This window comes from Alosa alosa, chromosome 16 (assembly GCF_017589495.1).
Source record: "Alosa alosa isolate M-15738 ecotype Scorff River chromosome 16, AALO_Geno_1.1, whole genome shotgun sequence".
In the NCBI taxonomy this organism is placed as follows: Eukaryota; Metazoa; Chordata; class Actinopteri; order Clupeiformes; family Clupeidae; genus Alosa; species Alosa alosa.
The window spans coordinates 14205095-14211473 of record NC_063204.1 but is presented as its reverse complement, the minus strand read 5'-3'; positions in this window follow the sequence as shown (position 1 = coordinate 14211473).

Here is a 6379-nt window from a genome sequence, read left to right as displayed (position 1 = left end):
TCAGAAATGGTACAACATGACGGGTGTCAGTGAAAGCATCTATTATGTGAACCCTAAAACAGGTCGCAGAAGCACCCATGCGAGGTTGGTATGAATGCTCATTATGTGGATTCCATGCAAGGGTCCTGGTTTATTATTAGTGTGGATGACCGTCCTCTGGAATGATTGTCAGCATTACAGCGGTTGGCCTCCTGCACAAACTCATTAGCAATGGCCTACAAACTGAAAGCAAGAGCCAGACAAACAAATGAGCAAATAGAAAAGAAAACATCATAATCATTACATGAGTATGGAACCCCAGAGGTGTCATTGCGAGATATTTTGTCTAGGCCTATATCCAGAGAACATGCAATCATTTTACTAGGCTATATTGTGCTCTCATTTTAATTCTGTGAAATGAGCGCACTATTAAAATGAGTGCACAGTAAAATGAGCACACTATACTAAATTGTGCACACAATCTAATTGTAAAATGAGACCACAGAAAGTGATTGATTTTATGTTCATCACAGTTCTGGGGCCTCATTTATAAAGCGTTCTTACGCACAGATTTGATCTTAGACCGTGCGTACGCTCAAATCCATGCCAACGCTCAGATTTATAAAAACCTTGACGTGGAAAAATGCTTATCTCCACGTTAGGTTCAAACTTGACGTACGACCATTTCCTTGTGGTAATGCCGGGGTACTGCAAGTAATCTGAGGTCCAAGTGCGATCAAAATTCCAAGACCAACGATCTCATGTCTCTTTGCCATATGCATGATCAATATCAGAAGATTTTTAAAGACGTTTTTGGACGCAGCTTAATGTTTCATGGTTTAGCATAAAACTGCTAATGAGAACTATAGCCCACTTAAGAAAGTGAAAAAACGTATAGCTTACTTATTTCATAATATCTAAAAAACACACCAAGACCTACGATAGAATGATTGAAACATTCTTACAGGTGATCTAGTATATAGTGTTCTCACCAATCTAATATTGACCATAAAATGTCCAATTGCCCTCGTTTAGGAGAGGAAAAGTACGTTTGTGCCAGGGATGTAGTGGTAAAATTTAAAATAAGAGGTGGGTGAACTATGAATTAAGCAATCTCGGTGAGGTGGACTGCGCCATGCGGTATCGGATTTTTTAAAAAGGCATTCAGAACATGTTTGATAATGGTGGAGGTTATTGTACAGTATTGGGAATATAGGATTGGATAATACATTTTTGAATGTTAAAAGTGAATAAACTCTTTTGAGAGGTGGATAAACTCTAATAAGAGTTGGATAGGCCTAAACTCTATTTCTGAGGTGGATAAACTGCGTTTACTCGCGTTTAGCCTCCACTACATCCTAATTTGCGCTCATAGGCCTATTCCCAGCTTCGTAACAGAAAGGTAATATTTGAATGTAAGCTATACAATGTAGGCTATAGATATTCTATATCATATATAGCCTACACAACCAAGGGACGGAAGTTATATTTTGAAAGCAAGGCATCTTCATATTTAGTGTTGCGTCGGAGTTGCGTAAAGAGGTGCAGAGCGCGCACCTGTTTGCTTTTTTTGACTGGCAGTGCCCAAGATCAGATGACAGTACGTGAGTTACAAGGATACAAGGAAGTTTATTGTCACATGCATATAGTTACTGGAAGTAAGAAATGCAGTGAAATTATGTCTGGTGTCAGCCTATTTATGGGGGGGGTGGGCAAGGGCTGCATAAGAAAGGCGGGGGAGGATTGGGATTGGGGGGCACCAACAAGGAGCACCCAAGAGCAGAAAGGCTAGGCAATCAAGGACATGGGTAGATAGATGGAGGAGAAATCAAAAATAATAAATAAAAAGTTCTATGGAGATGTGCAAAAGTACACCACCCTTCCAGATGTGCCCATTATAAATCACAAATGAACGTCAACTTGTGCGCAGCAGGATGGTTTTAGGTCTCCGCCTTGTAAACACCCCCTCATCAATATCATTAGCATATGTTTTAATGAAATCAATGGCCTAAAAGCTGTAGCCTATGTAAAATTATATATTGAAAACATTAGTATAGGCCTAGCCTATGCCATCTGATGTTAACTAGCCTATATGCGTCAGTTCGAATAGCTTAACTAATTATGTTTTTTCCCAGCAAAGCTTTCTGGAAAGAGATCTTATGCATCCATGTCCATTGTCCTCTGCTCGCTTTCATTCCTTTTGCTTGCAGTAATGTAAATAATCAACATTTAGTATGTTTAGGCCTACTTTGTAGGAAAAAAATGGGTAGGCCTAGCTTATGAAGGAAAGACCTCTAGGCCTACAGCATAATCCTGTACGTTATGGTACAGTAGGCTACTGTACGTTTCCAATATGACCCAGGGTAATATGCTGATTTAGCCTACAAAACAGAGGACTAAATCAGTGTTTTTCAACCACTGTGCCGGGGCACACTGGTGTGTCATGAGAGATCATCAGGTGTGCCGCAGAAAATTACCCAAATGTCACTCACTGGTCCAGAAAAGCAACTGTTGCATCAAAGAATTTATAACCACATGCTCTTATTGACTGTATGATTGCACTATTTGTGCTATGCAAGCATTGTACAACGGGGGCCCCATATCCAGTATTCACAGAATCATCACATATCCAGTTCATAACAACAATTAAATTAGATATAGTCACCTACAAATGAAACAGAGGGAGCTTGTTTTATTGACCAGGTCTTGCATATCTGTGTATTATTTTAAGGCTATGGTATGTTTATTTTTTCTTCACACAGGATGTTAGTGTGCAGTGGGACATTTTAAGTGTCAAAAGTGTGCCGTGGCACAAAAAAGGTTGAAAAACACTGGACTAAATTATAAGTGTGATATGTCATGTAGGCTTAATGTTTCTTTTAGGATAGGCTATGTGAAGTTAGTTTTACTTTGCCAATGAGTTCAAATAATAGACGAGTGCAGATGCGTGTAGGCTATACTCTGCTAAGTTTATCAGTTCCAAAGTTTAATAAATTAGACACTGATGGCACAGTGCTCTATTTTAAGTCTTTTTTTCTCAACTAAAAATGCTTTGCGCTGGTTAGGGGGTAATTGGCTGGAGAACATTTTTTCACAGGGGGGTACATCACTGAAAAAAGGTTGAGAACCACTGTATTAGATCATGTGGAAGCTCATGTTCTTAAGCCATGACCTTCCACAAGGTCCATCAATAAAATATATTACCATAACAGGTAACTTGGAGGGTTCCCCTTCACACACACACACACAGACTCAGTGTACCGTTTTAGTCAGTTAGACTGGCTGGGCTTCACCTCTGAAACCAAACACACAAGTGCCTGGGAGGACTTAAAGTCCTTGATTGTCTTTTGGTTTGTTTGTATTTTTCATTTTTGTTCTTCCCACACCTGTCTTCAGGTCCTTGGCTGACCTGAACACTGCATTTTCGTCAGGATTCAGGAACAGTTGAAATAGAAATAGAGTCAAAACAGAGAAGACCTGGTCTACTGACATTCATTCTCTCCTAAATTAGCCATGTCTCCACACCCTGAGCCACAGGAAAACCCTCCTTCACATCACCTCAAGCACCACCACTTAGCCCAGGTTGGTTAAAGGTGAGGCCGGAAACCCATTGACGATAACCCTGAGGAATACCTCCCGGGGTGCAATTTCCCGTGAGGGAAATTTGGTCTCTGCATTTACCCCAATCCGCAAATTACTGAAACACACTCAGCACACACTAATCCTGATGCAGTGAGCTGCCTGCTACAGCGGCGCTGAGGGAGCAGTGAGAGGTTAGGTGCCTTGCTCAAGGGCACTTCAGCCGTTCCTACTGGTCAGGGTACAAAGCGGCAACCCTCCGGTTACAAGTCCAAAGCGCCCCCTGGCCCGGCTTTGGCCCAACAGTGGGGAAGCGACTGCTGTGTTCCACTACAGCAAGTTGGGATCAGATAGATCTTCACGAGCCGTTCAAAGAGCTTATGGTCATGAGATGTTGACTTGGAGTGCTATAACACATAGATCTTCTTATTTTTGTCTTGGTGTGCAATCATCTTAAAGGTTAAAAAGAGATGGATTGCGGTCTTAAGTTTTTCTGCTTAGGGGCTGTGGTCCAAGGGTATGAAGTGTTTTGTATGGTTGCAATTTTTAATAGTGTGTTTGGATTGGTGGATATAAACAGGGCTATTAAACCGAATAAATATTTTTTTTTATCTCAATCTCACCGTTACACAACCGTGATCTATGGCAGGAGGTATTTTCTGGTTCACCCTGTGAGGCAAGAGATGTCTGAAGGCCAGTTTGCTTGTGAAAAGTGAAAGTTGGCGTAATCACAGGCTGACATCCATGTTGAAAGTCAACTTTCGTCACTGAGGACATGGAGCTGGCGTTACATAAGGACTGCTCAAGCCCGAACCACACACCCACCCCACAGACCGACAGGCGTGATCGAGGAATCTGCCTTCTCAGGTGACGAGGGACGTTAGCGTAAACCTCTCGTACATCGACACTACACACATATATATACCCTAGTGCTCTACAGGCAGCTCATCAGTTTGGCTCCACATGCCAAGAGTTATTTATACTTCTGCTACAGCGCAGCTGCCATTGCGTAATGCCGAAACACGAGCAGAGCAGGAACATCTGAAAACAATCAAGCTCAACCCTCTGACCCCTCTGGCCGGACAGGAAACAGGCTCACCGATCAGTGACCGCACACACACACACACACACACACACTTGATAGTCACGGTCATGGGTTTTTCTCGTGTGTGTTTGAAGTTGAGCAGGAAATGTATGGCATACATGTCATCATGGGACTGGCCCCAACATACACACACACACACACTTCCACCTCAACATAATTTACACACACACAAGCACATAACCAACCTCCGCCTCCACAAATCCAACTCACACACACAAACGGTCACTCTCTTTCGGTCACACACACACACACACACACACACACAATATCCATACAACTCCCACACAGAAATACAAACCTCCAACTCAAACACCACATAGACTTACTAAAACAAAACAAAAAAACACACCTCCCATAAACTCACACACACACACACACACATACACCTCCCCCTTAATACAACTCCCACACTCACTCAAACTCTTACACACACGTACACAAACAGTCCCTCTCAGGGTGGCAACACTGTCAGCTTAACACCAATAACCCTGCTATCTTGCCTCCATGGTCCACCTATGACCTAACCTCGTACAGCACCAGTCTACCAGTCTTAGAAATACAAACCACAAGACAGACGAAACTCTTTTTGTGAGTTTTTATTCAGTTTTCCATACAGTGTTGGCTGTAGTCATCTATAACGGTACAAACAATACAATCCCCATGAATCCACACACCCCGCTACCAGAGGGAATATGAGGCCCCTAAGACAAGGGATTGTGGGATAGGTACATGAACAGCTCATTGTACAATCAGGAAGTGACATCACTCCCACAACCCTCTTTAAAAATACTGCCTTCCCAGAATCCCTTGCTTCTGCCCATCCTTCTGGTACCCAAACCCGCCTCAGACGTGCGATTGTCTCCCGTATGGATAAAGCAATCACACAAAAATAACAAAACAGGACAAATACTGTCATCAAATCACTTAAAAACAAATTAAAAAACAAAAAAAAGTTCTTCTTAATTGGCACAAAGATTAAGATTGAAACTGAAACACTGTTGCGTCTCCGAATTTTTTTCCAAAAAAAAAAAAAAAAAAAAAAATAAGAGCCAGTATATATACAACTGTACTCAACACTCCAAGAGTGTTCTTGGAGTGTGTGTGTGTGTGTGTGTGTGGGGGGTCTATGCCAACAAATACTCATCTGAGAGATGGTCCCTTACATCAGGGGGAAAGCGAGGGAAGCGGGGGGGGGGGACACAGATGGGAGGAGCAGAAAACCGTCTGCGTGGGCCTCTGGAAGCCAGGACGCCGAACACACGCACACTCAGGCGCTCACAAACATACACACACAGAAAGCATCTGCTGCTGACACACAAGTGGAGACAGCCAGAGGAAGCAGCCTAGGCACACACACTTACACAGAGCGAGCCGTAATGTGGACAAGACAGGCATCATCTGCTGTCTAGAGTAGCATCTGAAGCAGCACCCTTCAGAAGCACCAAATAACCATTAGACAAACTCACACACTCATCACAAACTCACGCACACTTTTACACACTCATCATACCAGATTTAGAGCTGACGGGTGCTTCACATTATATACATACACACACACACACACACATTCTCTGTGCTCTGCAGCGGTCCATGCAGGTCAGGAAGGGGCACTAGAGCTGCTAGAGGTGCTTCTCAGGTGACACAAATCACCAGCAACCAGACCGGAGCGGAGCGAAAGGTAGCGGTGGTCAGCACAGGAAAATTAGCAGAGGAAGA